Genomic DNA, 16,450 nt, shown 5'->3' with positions numbered 1-16,450 from the left:
CAGTGGCAGCCAAAGTAAGAGGAAACCGGTACAGAAGACAGTGACCGCAAACGCAGAGGACAGCAGAATAGGTGGCAAGTCTGCCATAATGTGATGCTATGCTGTGTATACTTGCACATCATGGTAAGAGCCCCCCTCCAGCCAGTACATCTGCCACCAGCTCCACCCAGCTTTTGTATGCACCTCTGTCAGCAAAGCCACCCTTGGAGATCCTCTACATTGTAAATTAGCTTGTACACTCTGATAAAGTGCACCTGTGTCCAGACTATGTTCATATACTGTATTTACATACATATTCTTGACAAGTATCACGTACCTGGTTGCAGATCCTGGTATGATAAGGAAGGCCTCTCTTACACCTCTGATTTGGGTTCCCTGGTAGTGTAAACAGAAGGTGCAGGCATGAGTGCCAGTAAGTCTTGCTAGCAGCAGGAGACCAGGTGGACACGCTGGGCAGGTGAAATCAAGGGATCCTCAGTTAGGCAGGCAGCTGGGCAGCAGACTGAAGAAGACTGGCACTGGCGACAGCAGAAAGACTGTATATCAGCAGGAACAGCAGAGTGATAGGCAGGTAGCAGTGGCAGCAGGCAAGTAGCAGAGTCAGACAGGCCAGTACATACACAGGCAGGACAGATCAGGTACAAGGCACAGGTAGAAGTGTAGTCTAGGTACAAGCCAGGTCTGGAAGCCGATCAGTGGAACAGAAGCCAATGGAACAGTCTGAAGCGGAGGTCAGAAGACAAGCCGAACAGGTCAGTGCAGGAAGAGTTCAAGGGGTAGTCAGGACAATCAAGGTCAGCAACTGCAATCAGGATACAAGACCACAGGATACCCAGGAGGCTGAAGACAAAGCAGCACTGATCCTGAGCATTTGCCCAGTTTAATTAACCCTTTTGGCGCCAGCATCTGTGCACCTGTGTACATGTACCATTGTTTGTGCACATTAGCATGCGCCCAAAAAAAAAAAAAAACACCTCACAGGAACATATGGACCACAAATACACATATGATGGCACTACCCAGCCAGGTTACTGATTATGCTCACACCAGGTCTCCTTGCCCGGCCCATGGGAGAAAACGCAGGGAGAGGAAAAAAACAATAGAGTATAGCAAAGCAGAAAATAATAATTTCCACTTAATGGAAGAGTTCTCTTCAGTTCTGTAAACAAAAAAATTAGAAAACTCTATGCATGACATTCCACCTAAACCAGGGGTAGGCAACCTGCGGCTCTCTAGCTGTTGTGGAACTACATTTCCCATGAGGCATTGCAACATTACAAAACTGACAGTTACAGCTATGACTTGCAGAGGCATGATGGATCTTGTAGTCCTGCAACAGCTGGAGAGCCGCAGGTTGCCTACCCCTGACCTAAACAATATTATTTGGAAGGGGATAGTGGCAGTGGAAGGGGGGGGGGATATATTACCTCAGTTCAAATCCAAGTAACAGGAAAACAGACTGCCAATGCTTAGGGCAAGATGGACTGGCGCACCTTGGATACAACCAATGCCTCCAAATTATGACAGAGAGCCCCCAATATCTGATGGAATAAAGATAACCAACAAAGTCCATAAAAAGAATTGGAATTCCCAAGTAAAAGACACCTCTATTTGGGGGAAGAAGGTAAATCCCCAAAGCAATAGCTCCCAATCAGCATATAACACAATAGAAAGTAGCTTAGATGTAATTGGCAGTAATGGCATCTATAATCCTGCCACGTGCTTCTGCAATGATCCAAACCCAGATCACAAGTACCTATCTTTTTCATACCCCCTGGACACTGGCACATCCTGACAGATGAAATGCCTAGTAGACTTGGTACGTAGAATCACATTTAGGAAAATTGAATCTCTGAGGGATCTGTTGACGTCCAGCCATTTCTCCCCTGAAGGTATAGAGACCCCTGTGGCTCTCGCCCCAGGGGTTCCTTTGAGTGTGGCAGCTGTGCCTTTGGTCAATTTGTTGACATATCAGGTTCTAGAGTATTAGTACTTTCCAAGCCATTTTGTCGATTGTAAAACAGAAGGAATTGTTTACATTGAAGGAATTACACTTTTTTTTTTTTTTTTTAAGATTTTTTTTTCATATTTCACTTTGACCAAAGTAGTACAATGTTACCATAGTAGCATTGTACTACTTTGGGGAAGTGATCAGTATTTTTTTTTTTTTTTACACAGTTTGCTTATAGCAAAGAATTACTTTGCTATAAGCAAGCAATTAATTTTTTTCTTCTTGTGCTTAGCTGTGATTTGGCCACGGCTAATCACATGACACAGCTGGGCTGTGATTGGCCCAGCTTGTGCATGTGATCGCTGTGACCATTCACAGCTAGGCACACTAGTATACAATGGATGGCATGAATGAAGTCATTCATTGTATACAACTGTCATGTGACCTGCTGTGATTGGTCACAGCAGGTCACATGGTACCGGCATATGGCGTCCACCCGGAACGCTGAAGGATTTTGCCGGCCGCCAAACGGCCATTGGCCCGGCGACCAATGGTTAAGGTAATGTGTATATGTGTACCTTAAGGTAAACAGATCTGTGCCAGAACAGTTACCAGTGGCTAATGGAAAGCTCCTGATCTCTACTTGCGATCCGGAGCTTTCCGATAATGGGACCGCTGTGACAGCCAATCACAGTGGACACATGATCAGAAACCTGTCCCGCTTCCTGGCATCTAAAACCCCCTAAAGCAGTGGTGGGCAACCTTTTTTTTCAACTGAGCCAAATCTCGCCAAAACCACGATTGAAATTTATTTTGAGAGCCACATTTTTAAAACTGAAAATACATCCCCCATATAGTAATTCATCCCCCATAGTAATTCATCCCCCATATAGTAATTCATCCCCCATAGTAATTCATCCCCCATAGTAATTCATCCCCCCTATAGTAATTCATCCCCCATATAGTAATTCATCCCCCATATAGTAATTCATTCCCCATATTGTGTCAATTCACTTACCTTTGCTCTGCACGTTCCTCTCGCCGTGTTCCCGCGCCGTTCCGGTCTTCAGGGCGGACTGTGAGAGGAGAGGAGTTCGTCACGCTGCCCCGCCTACATCCTGACAGCCAATGTTTGCCACGCTCTGCGGGCTGGATTAAAAGGTCCGCCGGGCCGTATGCGGGCCGTAGTTTGCCCATTGCTGGGCTAGCTGCAGAGTCCTGACTTTTGGGGCAGCCGCCCGAGAGGAGGGAGGGGAGCGGGCGCCCGGCACACAGAAGAGCCGCATTAATGTGTGTAAAGAGCCGCATGTGGCTCGTGAGCCACGGCTTGACGACCGCTGCCCTAAAGGGACAGGAAGTGCTAAGGGGTTAAGGTAAAAAACATTTTAACTTTAGAACCACTTTCACTATTGACTTCAGGTTTATGCTTAGGCTGACTTCATCTCTAAGAATCCCCTGGCAGGCAAAGCAAGCATTTCAGAGTATCAGAGCATAGCACTCAACTGTCTCTTACGTGTGCAGCCACAGTTGTCCCTCTTTTTGGTCTGCTGTGTACTCAATGAACTCTTTACAGAATGTACTATTTTACTACCAAATGTTTTATGGTGTACTAAACTTTTTTTTATCTAATCTCTATATTATTGCATTTGCTATTTTGAAAAGCCAATATAAAGGAAAAATAGTGGGAAAAAAAGTGATTTAGCCACTCACTTTCTGCATATTCAAATCTTTTGTGCCGTGGCAGAGACGTGTCCTTTGCCTACATACTGTGTGCTAAAAGGTGTCCCTTTTTATCATTTCAGAAAGTTGGGAGGTATGTCAGAGCACCTAATTTAATTAATTACTATGAGGCTTGATTTTTTCATGATCAAAGCCAACAATACGTGTACTGTAATGACTATATATCAGCTTTTACTGGTTTGAAAACATTATAATAATTTAATGTAAATATCATCATACAATAGAAATGTGGAAGTCACATGAAAATACTTTCCGGTACACAATACAGTAATAAATCTGTCAGTTCACTTATTGGAGGTTTATAGCGTCACTGTAAAGTTTAACTTTTTTTAAATTTATGTTCTAAGCAAGATCTTTTTTTTTTAACTTTTACTTGCATAATTTTTGTCTTTCAGCACAAAGCTCCGAAACCTCAGAATTAATTTGACCCGCTTACTGACCATACTGTCTCCAGATCTGCATTTTCCAAACTTAAGCTGTGATGTCAATGCAATTGATGGCATTTTACAACAAGTGCTGAAGGAAACAGAGAAATAAGGCAAAGCGTCATTTTGTTGTACACCAATGCAGCACTGCTTGTCTGACCTGAAGAACAAAAACTTTATTCACAAAAATCAGCAGAAAATATAATTAGAGATTTTTTTTTTAAATGTATACTGTTTCGAGATTTAAAATTTTTGAGTTGCATTTTTCTTCGGTAAACCACAATTGAACCTTTGCTTTATTTAGTTAAAATGATTGTAAACCCTTACATATACCCAGTGAAGTGACTGGCTTCAAGTGATACACAGAGATCAAACAAAACCTCCTACATAAGTTGTATCTGTCTCTCTGCAGTCTTTTCTTCTCTACATCCATTCAAAGTGCTGAATTTATAAAGCTTATTTAAACTGTCAGAAAAAAAGGGGGTGTAGAGGTGAAGAACAACTCTGTGAGGAGAGCTGATTGGAGGTAATGGACACACTCCCCTTCAAACAGCTCACAGGAACAGAGCTGAGGCTGTCATTGTGCTGGAGGTCCCTCCCTGTCACCAGATTTCTCTTGGTGTCAGGAAACATCAAACGTAATTTATGCTGATAGCAGAGGAATGAAACAGCAGACAGAAATGACATTCAGTGCTCTTAATTGAGACAAGTACACACTATAGAGGGATATGTTTTTTTATTTCATGTCTGAGGTTTGCAACCACTTTAGATACATTTATATTGATTCTAAAGGTTGTAATTAAAAAAAAAAAAAAAACTTGTTATACTTACCATATGGGGCTCAGGTAAGTTAAGGGGGTGGCTGCACCCAGAAGTTTTTTAACTTTAGAATGCATTAAGGTAAAAACACAAAAGGGTTGCAAAGACTTTCAGTTTGTTTTCTTTATAAAGTAGCCACAGTCAAAGGAGGAAAAACCTCTGTCCTGCCAGCATACTGCGGAGTGGCACCCTTGATCTCAGTGTGGAAGCAGTGATCTCTGTTTAGAGGTCTGACACGTCTCCTGATGAGTTCTAGCTAAAGCTCCTCAATCAGCATGGAGCAGGAGAGTTAGAGGTCTGACCAAGTAGGGGGCTTGTCAAACCTCTGCAATGAGACCACTGCTTACCCTGTGCTGTGGCTGCTTTAGAAAGAAATCGAACTGTAAGACTCCGTTCACAGTAGTGCTATTTCAGATGCGACTTAAAGCAAAATTCCACTCTCTTAAGTAACATGGACTATTTCTAATCCTTTTGCTGCTAGCATTAGTAAATAGATAGGAAAGTATATCATATTTACTTGTTTTAACCTTTTTTTTTTTTTTTTGTGCATTACTTAATTTACTTCCTGGTTTCCATGCCTAGGTAAATGATGTCATACATCCCAGGAGACTTCAGGAGGGGAGGGAGCGTTCTCAGCTCAGCCAAAGCCTGAGCTAAGGACAGATGGATTCCAGGAAGTAAATACTACATGAGTCATCTTCCCTTACTCAAGATGGCCACTGCCAGAAATGCCAGAAGGTGTTTTTCAAAATGATTTCTCAACAAAATAAAGCATGGCGACATAGATGGATAGAGGAGTTTGGTTTGAATATTGAAAATGAACTATATAGCATTTTTGATTTGTGGTACTCAGATGCAGTGCAGTTCCACTTTAAGTCACACAGAATCTCATGACAATGGAAATCACGTTGTTTTCAATTATACCCGTTCACATCAATACAACTCAGCATGGCGTGATTTTGGAAAAGGTTCCCGTACTACTTTGGTGATATTCCAGCACGAATTTGGCCTCAGAATATGCAAACCACTCCAAAGTAGCATCTAAGTTGCACTACATAATTACACTGAAATCTGATCGCAGCAGTGTGAACCTTTTCAAAGGCCTTGAACACCTTTTGTTTTGATGCAATACATTTAGCTGATTTAAACTGAAGGTTTAATTGGACTTTGAAATGCTAAAAAAAGAAAAACAAGGTAAAATTCCATGTAGCAAATAGTCAAGGGGTTTATCTAGCAATGTTTTCACCCCAGATTCACACATTTTGCACATAAAATACAATCACACAATGCTTGAAAAACATTGATAAATGGATCTCAAGGATTTTAAAATGGTGGCTTTTAAACATGCAAATTGAAGATAAAGCTACCATATGTTTAATCTTGCACCGTACATTGTTTCCAAAATATGTTTTTTTTTCAGGCAATTTGAAAAACCACTCCATCTAAAAATTATTTATTCCGTAAAGCCCCAGGTACCTTCCTTCTAAATTTTAATAGCTTAGCTTGGAGGAGCCTAAAAAAAAATGACTGAGCAAATCTTACTTTTTGTAATGGCTGCCAAATAACTCCCAGCAGCTGTTATAAAATCCATAGCTGGGACCCGCTGTTCTCTGTGTGACAGCAGCAGTCTTTATGCTGTGGTCCAACATACCCCCTGGTGACTCAGCTAGAGCTAGGCAATCAGCAGGGAGTCTTGGCATTGCTGAATGCCAACAGCTAGCTGTGGGTCACCAGGGGGGAAGTTGGACCATAGCCAGGAGAGCAGCAGGTCCTGTCTGCGGCTTCCTGCCCAGCCATAGACTTTACAACAGCTGCTGCTACTTTGCATCTTTGCCTACTATGGGCTAAGTACAGGTTTGTTTTAAAGATACAAGAATTAGCTTTTTCTAGAAGATAAATATTTTTTTAAATATATAAGATCAGGCTTTTGGTGTCCTTTGACTCTGGGGATAAAATAACCTGCCCGCATTATATGTGGCCATAAAGATTTATTATAAAGGCTCCTATTTTTTTCACTAAAATAAAAAAGTGGTTTACACTTACCTGCTCTGTGCAAGGATATTGCGCAGAACATCCCTTTACCTCTTCTGGAGTCCCCTGCCGGCACTGTCTGCTCCTCCTCTTCTGCATGTGCCCCCATACCAAGCCATGTGCTATAGGGGCACATGTACAGGCATGCTCTCGAGCCGGGCTGTACGCATCCATAGACACCCACAACATGGCTCAGCCACGCCCCCTGCTCCCTCTTCACTGGATTTGACTGACAGCATAGGAGCCAATGGCTCCCGTTGCTCTCAATCTGTCCTGTGAGAGCAGGAAGAGAGACCAGCACTGCTGCAGACAGGCACAGCACTGAACTGAGAGAGGACTCAAGCAAGTATTTAAGGAGGGTGGGGGAAAGGAACAGCAAGTGAAAGTGCACTGCATATGAGCACCACAAATCAAAAACATTAATTCGTTAATTTTTAATATTTAAAGGAAACTCACCCTTCCATCCATGTCTCCTTTTTTTATTTTGTTGAGGAATCACTTCGAAAAAAAAACCCCTAGCATTTCTGGCCCTGGCCATATCAAGTAAGGTCAAATGATTCATATAGCATTTACTTCCTGGAATCCATCTGCCCTTAGCTCAGGCGTGTAGGTGGCATGGTTTGCTCAGTTTAGAAAGCACTTCCTTCCCTCTCCTCCTGAAGACTCCTGGGATGCATGACACAACTTGCCTAGGCCTGGAAAACAAACGAGCAATTGTAAAAGGTAAAAAAAAAAGTTTAATAGAAGCAAAGTTTCCTATGTATTTACTAATGTTAGCAGCATAAGGATTAAAAATAGTTATTGCTGGTTGAGATAGTGAAGTTCCGTTTTAATGCAGGTAATGCATTAACCCCTTGACGCCGAGCGCACGCAAATATGCGGCCTCTTGGTGTCTGGGCCTTGATGCTGAGCGACCGCATATTTTCGTGCAATTAGAAAATACATATGTGCTGAGAGCGCACGCTCCCAGGCACATATGTCCGTGACTCACGGAAAGGTCCCAATCTCCCCTTTCGATCAGGACCTTTTCCAGTCATGTGACTGCCGTGATGACAAATCACGGCGGTCACATGACCCTAAAACCCGCCTCCTGGCTTCTGAAACTCCTAAAGGGCTGGGAGGCGCCTGCGCTAAGAGGTTAAGGCATAAAACCTTTTGACTTTAAAACCTCTACTAGGGTAATGCCTTGTAGCTTTGTGCATATGTTCTGTATTATCACCACTGAATAATAAAGATGTAAAATATTATTATCATTGTAATACTGTATTTAAATAGCTTTCGCAGCGCTTTACAACATGAATATAATTTTTTTTCAATAGATTTTTATTAGAATCTACAGGAAAATGGATAAAAAATAAAAATAACAAACAATCAAGGCAAAACGCCTAGAAGATCAGGGAAAGGATTACAGAAAACAGTACATAGAGATCTCAGCATACAAGACTTTTCTCACAAAGGTATTGCTGTATCCTATGTAAGCGAAAATTGTAGCATTCATTTTGTCAAATCAAATGTTATTCATAGGTGTGAACATAAAGATGAGTACATTAAATATGGGGGCTTCTACAATGGGGGGGTATGTGGATGCACAGGACAAGAGAAACAACAGTATAAAAGAAAGAAAAAGAGGGAGCAGGGAATATAGAGGGAGGGATAGGATAAGATATGGCCAGGGTGGGTCTGTACTGTCCAACAGATGCATTCAATTTACTTGCAAATTAAATTCTTTCCCCATTTTGTTTGCATAGCTGGGAGGAATAAAGTAAGTGTCAGCTGGGCTTTAAGGTGACATTTTCTGTTTTTTTTCATTAGGGAGCTCTATTTTTGGATTCTTAAGCTGACCGTAGATGGATTATTATTATTATACAGTATTTATAAAGCACCAATAGTTCGCTCAGCGCTGTACATTACAAAGGGGAACAGAACATGTGACAGAACAATAACAATACAATGCAAAACATGAGGGGTTCGAGGGCTCTGCTCTTTCGAGCTTACAATCTAGGAGGGAGGGGATGGTGGTACAGGAGGAGATAGCTGTGGGGGATGGAGTGGTAGGAAGAGTGGAGGAGGTCAGCAAGTTAGCAGAGGGTGGGGTAGGCTTCCCTGAAGAGATGGGTTTTCAGGGTGCGCCTAAAGGAGAGGAGAGTAGGTGATAATCTGATGGGTTGGGGCAGGGAGTTCCAGAGGATGGGTGACACCCTGGAGAAGTCCTGGAGGATGGATGGAAATTTAGTCGGTTCAGCAGGAACCAGCCAAACTTTCAGTCCATGTGTAGCCATTCCTGTATGACAGAAGTGCATTGTTAGATTTGCGAAGTGTGTAGAATAAATAGGGACAGGATAGGGAACTGAAGGCCTCTGTAATGTATATAGGGAGTAGCCTTGCAGGGATGTGGGTTAATAGTGTTATTTTGCAAGTACTCTCGATAGCTTGGTACATGGGGTCGAAGCCCACTTGATCTTTTCATATGAGGCTGTCTATCACAGTCTTTAGTCTGGTAACAAGAATCTTTGCTAAGATTTTCATACCTGTGTTTATTAGATATATCTGTGTAAAGTTAAACCAGTGGAAGATGTCCACCTTGGGCTTGGGAATCACAGATATCGATGCAGTTAAGGACTACCGACTGAATGGCCAACCTTGCCTAACACCATCAAAGACTTCTGATAGTAAGAGACTAAGAAATCATCTGGTTCTGCTTTCTTTTTTGGCGTATGTGTCTTAATGGCCAGTTGTATTTTTTAGGGCTTTGACTGACTTCCTAAATAGTTCTCTTTGAGAATCTGCCAATGTAGGAAGATCAAGATAGGCAAAAAATCAGTGTATAATTTGTATAACTGGTGGTGAAAAATGTCTAAGGCCCCATTTACACGGGGCACTTCTGAATGATGGAAACTGACTGCTGGAAAACGTTGGTTAAAAACATCTGTTTAGCCCCGTTTGCATACCGCGTTTATGAGAATTTGTGTTTAAAGCGTTTTTTTTAACGATAACCTCAGGAGACCTTCCAGAATGCACTGAAAAACAGTAAAAAAATAACTATTTCAGACGTTTTGAGAGAAATAGAGAGAGCAGAAGCAGAGAGAGCAGTATGTGTTGAGATTACCTGTCTTTTTTTTGTGGTGTTTGGATGTGTTCCAGCTCATTTATGTGCAGAAATTATTGCAGCAGTGTCTAACATATTTTCTTTCATGCAAAACCTCAAAGTATGGTGTACCAGGTCCATTTGAGTACCGGGAAAACGCTTTGCATGCATTTTTCATGATGAAAAAAGGCTCTGGACAGCATCTGGAAATGGAAGAGTAAAAAAAAATTTCCAAACGCGTTTAGCCACGTTTACAAGCGTATGGCATTTAAAACGCTGATAAAATCTACTCCTGAATGCAAGTTTTCTGCTTTCAAAAAAATTACTGTAAACTCAACTGCCTGTAAACGACTGTAAACGATGATGTGTACATGGACACATAGGAAAACATTAGGGAGAGTTCTGGGGCTGTTAAAAAAAACGCTGAACAGCTCCTAAACGTGAGTTTATCAGCTGCAGTGTACATGAGCCCTAAAAACTGATTAGGGTTGCAAGTGTAAGTGCCAGTATTTCTATGAAGCTGAAGGGCTTGTACGTTGGATCATGGAGCCTAGTATGAGGAGTCTTGTTTGTTACTTTTAAAGAAGAATTTATGGGCTGTTTTGGCTAATTTTCTCAGCTTGTTCCATTATCATAAGATTAATGTTCTGTTTTGTACTTTCCAACTTTTTTAAAATTTTGGGTCGATTGGTCAGTTTTATGGGACTTTGGAGTGCAGGATTGGAAATCTTGTTCTAATTGTCATGTAAGAGTGTGACATTCTTTCACTCTTAGGATAAGAAGTCAATTAATGAGTTTCCCCTTAATAACTGGTTTGTAGGCTTCCCAAAGCATAGAGGGTGATATTTTTGGATTGTAGTTATTAGCTATATATTTCTTGGATATATTGTTGTATAGTAAAACAGGTGGATGCAGGATATTGCAGGGAAAAGAGATACCCAGAGCAACCCAAGTCACATGTGGCCCTACTGACTGATGAAGATCCCTGGTAGACGTTTGGAGGTCTAATGGTTGTAGATATATCCCTGGGAACTGTAAAATGTAGTATTTATTCCAGGTGAGGTAAACTGTAACAAGTAAAGCAGAAATTGTTTCAAAAAAGGTACTAAGAAATGCAGACTGCAGTATAGAGTGCCCACCATGAGCTCTAGGCTTCAGGCTGTGGACATACAGGTGAAACTCGAAAAATTAGAATATCGTGCAAAAGTTCATTTATTTCAGTAATGCAACTTAAAAGGTGAAACCAATATGTATGTGGAAGGGAAAAGTGTGGAAGAAAAAGGTGCACAAGCAGCAGGGATGACCGCAGCCTGGAGAGGATTGTCAGAAAAAGGCCATTCAAAAGTGTTGGGGACTTTCACAAGGAGTGGACTGAGGCTGGAGTCAGTGCATCAAGACCCACCACACACAGACGGATCCTGGACATGGGCTTTAAATGTTGTATTCCTCTTGTCAAGCCGCTCCTGAACAACAAACAACGTCAGAAGCGTCTTACCTGGGCTAAAGAAAAACAGACCTGGTCTGTTGCTCAGTGGTCCAAAGTCCTCTTTTCTGATGAGAGCAACTTTTGCATCTCATTTGGAAACCAAGGACCCAGAGTAAGGAGGAAGAATGGAGAGGCACACACTGCAAGATGCTTGAAGTCCAGTGTGAAGTTACCACAGTCTGTGTTGATTTGGGGTCATCTGATGTCATCTGCTGGTGTTGGTCCACTGTGCTTCATTAATTCCAGGGTCAACGCAGCCGTCTACCAGGAGATTTTGGAGCACTTCATGCTTCCTTCCACAGATGAGCTTTATGGGGATGCTGACTTCATTTTCCAGCAGGACTTGGCACCTGCCCACACTGCCAAAAGCACCAAAACCTGGTTCAATGACCGTGGGATTACTGTGCTTGATTGGCCAGCAAACTTGCCTGACCTGAACCCCATAGTGAATCTATGGGGCATTGCCAAGAGAAAGATGAGAGACATGAGACCGAACAATGCAGAAGAGCTGAAGCATCCTGGTCTTCCATAACACCTCAGCAGTGCCACAGGCTGATAGCTTCCATGCCACGCCGCATTGAGGCAGTAATTGCTGCAAAAGGGGCCCAAACCAAGTACTGAGTACATATGCATACTTATACTTTTCAGAGGTCCGATATTGTTCTATGTACAATCCTTGTTTTATTGATTGCATGTAATATTCTAATTTTCTGAGATTGTGGATTTGGGGTTTTCATGAGCTGTAAGCCATAATCATCACAATTATGACAAATCACGGCTTGAACTATCTTGCTTTGCAGGTAATGAGTCTATCTCATATATTAGTTTCACCTTTTAAGTTGCATTACTGAAAAAAATTAACTTTTGCACGATATTCTAGTTTTTCGAGTTTCACCTGTAAGTTCTAGTGACTATATTCATCCCAACCATTAAACGCTGTGTGGGGACATTTCAGCAATAGATGGAAATCTACATTTAGTATCTCAGTCCATGTCCCTGCATACTAATTTTTCCTTTGGGGAGGAGGCTCAAAAGTTGGTTCCAGAGTGGTCTATATCCATAAGGCTCAAATCAGTCAGCCTAAAATGAGCTTCTACTCAGAAGAAGCAAGAGTTCTGTAAGGCCTTGATAGTGAAGAGCAAAGGTAAATCCCCATTTATAGGGGATGTGGTGATGATTCAGAATGTGCAGACATGAGCATGATGCTTAGAAATGGCAGAGGGTGTAAGGTCAGTAAATAGCCGGTAGTAGTTATCTTGGAAGGATAACAGTGCTTGAGATGATTTTTCACACACTAACTATAGAAGACGGTTTTTTAGATCTGTCATAAAGATGTTTCACTATGATGTGCCTCAGGGCTCCTCTGGGTCTTTTCCTGACAAGTGTCCTGTTAAAGTATGGAAATTGACTGAATGATCGCAAGAAGGGTAGGTTTAACTTGAATTTAAGTAAACAGTTGCAGTAGGATTAACAATGCAAACAGGGTCAAATTTACAAAAGGGTGTGCATACAGTACAGAAACAGAAGCTGGACAAGCAGGAGCTCATTAGAGCAATATCTCTGCCACACAGTAAGGATACTATGTGATATTCTCTGTATGCACAGATACGAGACAACAACCACTATTTCCATAAACAGTATAGCATTTCAACAGCTACTTGCTCCTAACCTCTGCAACACCATTTCTCACTGTGAAGTCCAGAGTCGAAGGGAACTCCGGGGTCAAGATGAACAGCTGGAGGGATCTCTGGGCTGGCACCACAGGTGATCAGCTGGAGGACGCTCAGAGATAGTACCACAGGTGGGCAGCTAGAGAAGCAGGGCCACCCCACTTGAAGCTCATAGCCCTGTAGCAGTTGGAGCAGTGCCTTCCACAATGGCTGGAGGGCTCTCTGTAGCCTGATAGTGAAGCTTTTTTGGAGATGTTGGAGTCTGTGAGGTGTTATGGTAAGTCTACGTTGGTCTTGGGAGTTAGCATAATTTTAGCTGATGCTCAAGAGCCTTTTAATGTACAGTAGGTTTTTGCTTACCATGAGTGCCAAAGTGTGCCATCTTGATCAGCTTGGATACCTGGGTGTTTGTAGTAGGTATAGTGCTGTTTTGGTGCAACAAGGGGCTTTAGGCTCTGTTATAGAGAGAAAATTGCTTGAGGAAATATCATTTTTATTTAGCTAGATAAATTGATATATTGCAAATAAAAATTTGTGTTTTCCTCTAGTTCATCCTTAATTCTTGAAAGCTTTATACACAATTTGCATTGCACACCAATATATGGGGAGCCCATTATCATGTCACCACTGTGCCTTTTATTGTTGTATATTTAAAAAAACAGAAGCAGGAAGAAAGGGATTTTAACGGACACTCATGAAACTAAACATTTTCATCTCCAAGAGCTACAGAATAACAGACTGAACTGTAAATTCATCCAGTACAAAATAGGAGGGTTGTGCTGTATAAAAAGCAAAACCGATGGTAAAAGAACAGACGTATTTTAGAAGAAAGATTTGCAGTGTTAGAGTGTCCTCCTATACAGAAGCCATATCTGACAAACATTTCTACTCTTAAAACACCCTAAAAAAAGGAGAGCTTTGAAATGTTACCCATGTGGACAAGGTGAACATTAAAGGATTTTGTGTGCTTCGTGTGTTTGATTTTGAATTCTCCCAATTGCACTAATAAGTTTTTTTATCCTCTTGAAGGTTTTACCTTCTTCATGACCAGGCCATTTTTTGCTATTTGGCACTGTGCTACATTAACTGGCAATTGTGCGGTCATGCAACGCTGTACCCAAATTATATTTATATCCTTTTTTTCACACAAATAGAGCTTTCTTTTGGTGGTACTTGATGACCCCTGTGGCTTTTATTTTTTATTATATAAACAAAAAAAATTGTAACTTTCTGCTATAAAACATATCCATTAAAAAAATTATTAAATCACATTTTTTCATACATTTAAGCCAAAATGTATTCTGCTACATGGATTTGAAAACAAAAATCCATATAAGTGTATAATAATTGGTTTGTGTGAAAGTTCAAGCGTCTGCAAACTATGGTATATAGTGGAATAAAATACATAAAAAATGCCAACATAACTGTGATTATGGCAAACCCAAGTCATTAAAAGCAGTGCATGTATGTAACAGTATTTTAAATATTAAAATCATTAAAGTGCAGAAAAATATGGTTCACTGATGGGACCCTGCTATAATGTAATAGAATATAATCTGTAATCCAGGACCTTTTCAATCCCTAATGGTGAAAAAACTATTATGCCGTCATCAATAATGATCTTCACCAGCATTGTGAGTAATAGCCTTCCACAATGATAATATGGACTAAGGAATGTTCGGAGCCACACAATTTCTTTTGCAAGATGCATTCATCATATAGCTGCAATAGATGTGCCACTGTATCAGTGTAATTGTATCTTTAAGTTGCACAGACATTGACGTCCTGTCACCTAGATGGCAGCAGTTCAAAGTTTGTTATAAGATGGCATTCATTCTTTTTTTCCATTATAGGGTTGGCAGGCGCAATCCATCAGATGTGTGTGTGTATATATATATATATATATATATATATAGATTGTATAGGTATTTCAGAATTCAGGAGTTTCAACTATTTAAAGCCACATTCTGGGTAAAACCTGATACCCTCTACCACCTCTTTTGTGTGTTTTTTTTTTTGGTTTTTTTTTAATAGCCCTGAAGGGAAAGGTTTGGTAGCCTAAATCCAATGTCTGTATCCCACGTGGGCACCATGTTCAGGTGCGGGGGACCAGTAAGCTAGTGCTGCAGATTTGCCCACATTAGCTTTTCCCCAATGGTCCCCTTCATGGGGATGTCACTTCTGAGATTTCTCTTTTGGATCCTGGGAGGACCCTGCCCCAGGACAGCCAATAGGAAATGTCTACAACATTCAGGCAGTAATGTGGACACCTGAAGAAGGGCCACATCTCCCATACACAGAAGAAGAGCGAAGGCTTGGAACTAGTGTGTCACATGACCATTGATTTAAGTAAAAAAAGACATCTAGGTTTTGTTTTTTACTTCTAATACCAGCAATTAGTTAGAGGTGGGTGGGGGAGGGAGCAATGTGTGGCAGCCAAGAGGCTGGGGAGGAGCTGTAAATTATTCAGCCATAAGGCAATTAAAGCAGACCTGAACTCAAAAAGGGAAAAGTTGCTACCTTATTAGAAACATCTATAGATGAAAACTGTTTAAGCAACACCCTGAAAAAATGTACCTTTTGTCTTGAATTCCTCTTGAAAAATAGTAAGCTTCCTGTGCCTCAGCACTCCAGCCAGATATCTGCATATCAGTATCAGATCAACTAAAGATAAGATTTAGTGATTATTATTATTATACAGTATTTGTAAAGCACCAATAGTTCACTCAGCGCTGTACATTACAAAGGGAGAAAGAACATGCAACAGTTAAATAACAATACAATGTGATACACGAGGGGTTCGAGGGCTCTACTCTTTCGAGCTTACAATCTAGGAGGGAGGGGATAGTGGTACAGGAGGAGATAGCTGTGGGGGATGGAGTGGTTGGAAGAGTGGAGGAGATCGGCAATTAGCAGGGGGTGGGGTAGGCTTCCCTGAAGAGGTGGGTTTTGATGGTGCGCCTAAATGAGAGGAGAGAAGATGATAGTGTGATGGATTGGGGTAGGGAGTTCCAGAGTATGGGTGACGCCCTGGAGAAATTCTGGAGGCGGGCATGGGAGGAGGAGACTAGGGAACTAGAGAGAAGGAGGTCTTGAGAGGAGCAGAGTGTGCGTGTTGGGTGGTACTTGGATATCAGGTCGGTGATGTAGTTTGGGGGAGTATGATGGACAGCATTGTATGTCAGTGTTAGCATTTTGAATTTGATCCGTTGTGCAATCGGAAGCCAGTGGAGGGATTGGCAG

General features: G+C 41.5%; 1 pseudogene across 1 annotated transcript in view; it reads left to right on the top strand.

Annotated features, from left to right (window-relative positions):
• LOC149461683 (uncharacterized) overlaps positions 1-8,213 on the top strand; it is a 48,554-nt pseudogene extending 40,341 nt beyond the window's left edge. The window contains exon 7 of the transcript XR_016312808.1: positions 4,087-8,213. The product of XR_016312808.1 is annotated as an uncharacterized LOC149461683 (transcript). The remainder of the gene's footprint in view (positions 1-4,086) is intronic.
• Positions 8,214-16,450: the final 8,237 nt, after the last annotated feature.

The sequence above is a fragment of the Staurois parvus genome, unplaced genomic scaffold (assembly GCF_062004578.1).
Source record: "Staurois parvus isolate SC_StPar_1 unplaced genomic scaffold, SC_StPar_1.0 ptg000195l, whole genome shotgun sequence".
Taxonomy (NCBI): domain Eukaryota; kingdom Metazoa; phylum Chordata; class Amphibia; order Anura; family Ranidae; genus Staurois; species Staurois parvus.
The sequence above is the reverse complement of the archived record's forward strand: the minus strand, read 5'-3'. Positions and strand labels throughout refer to the sequence as shown.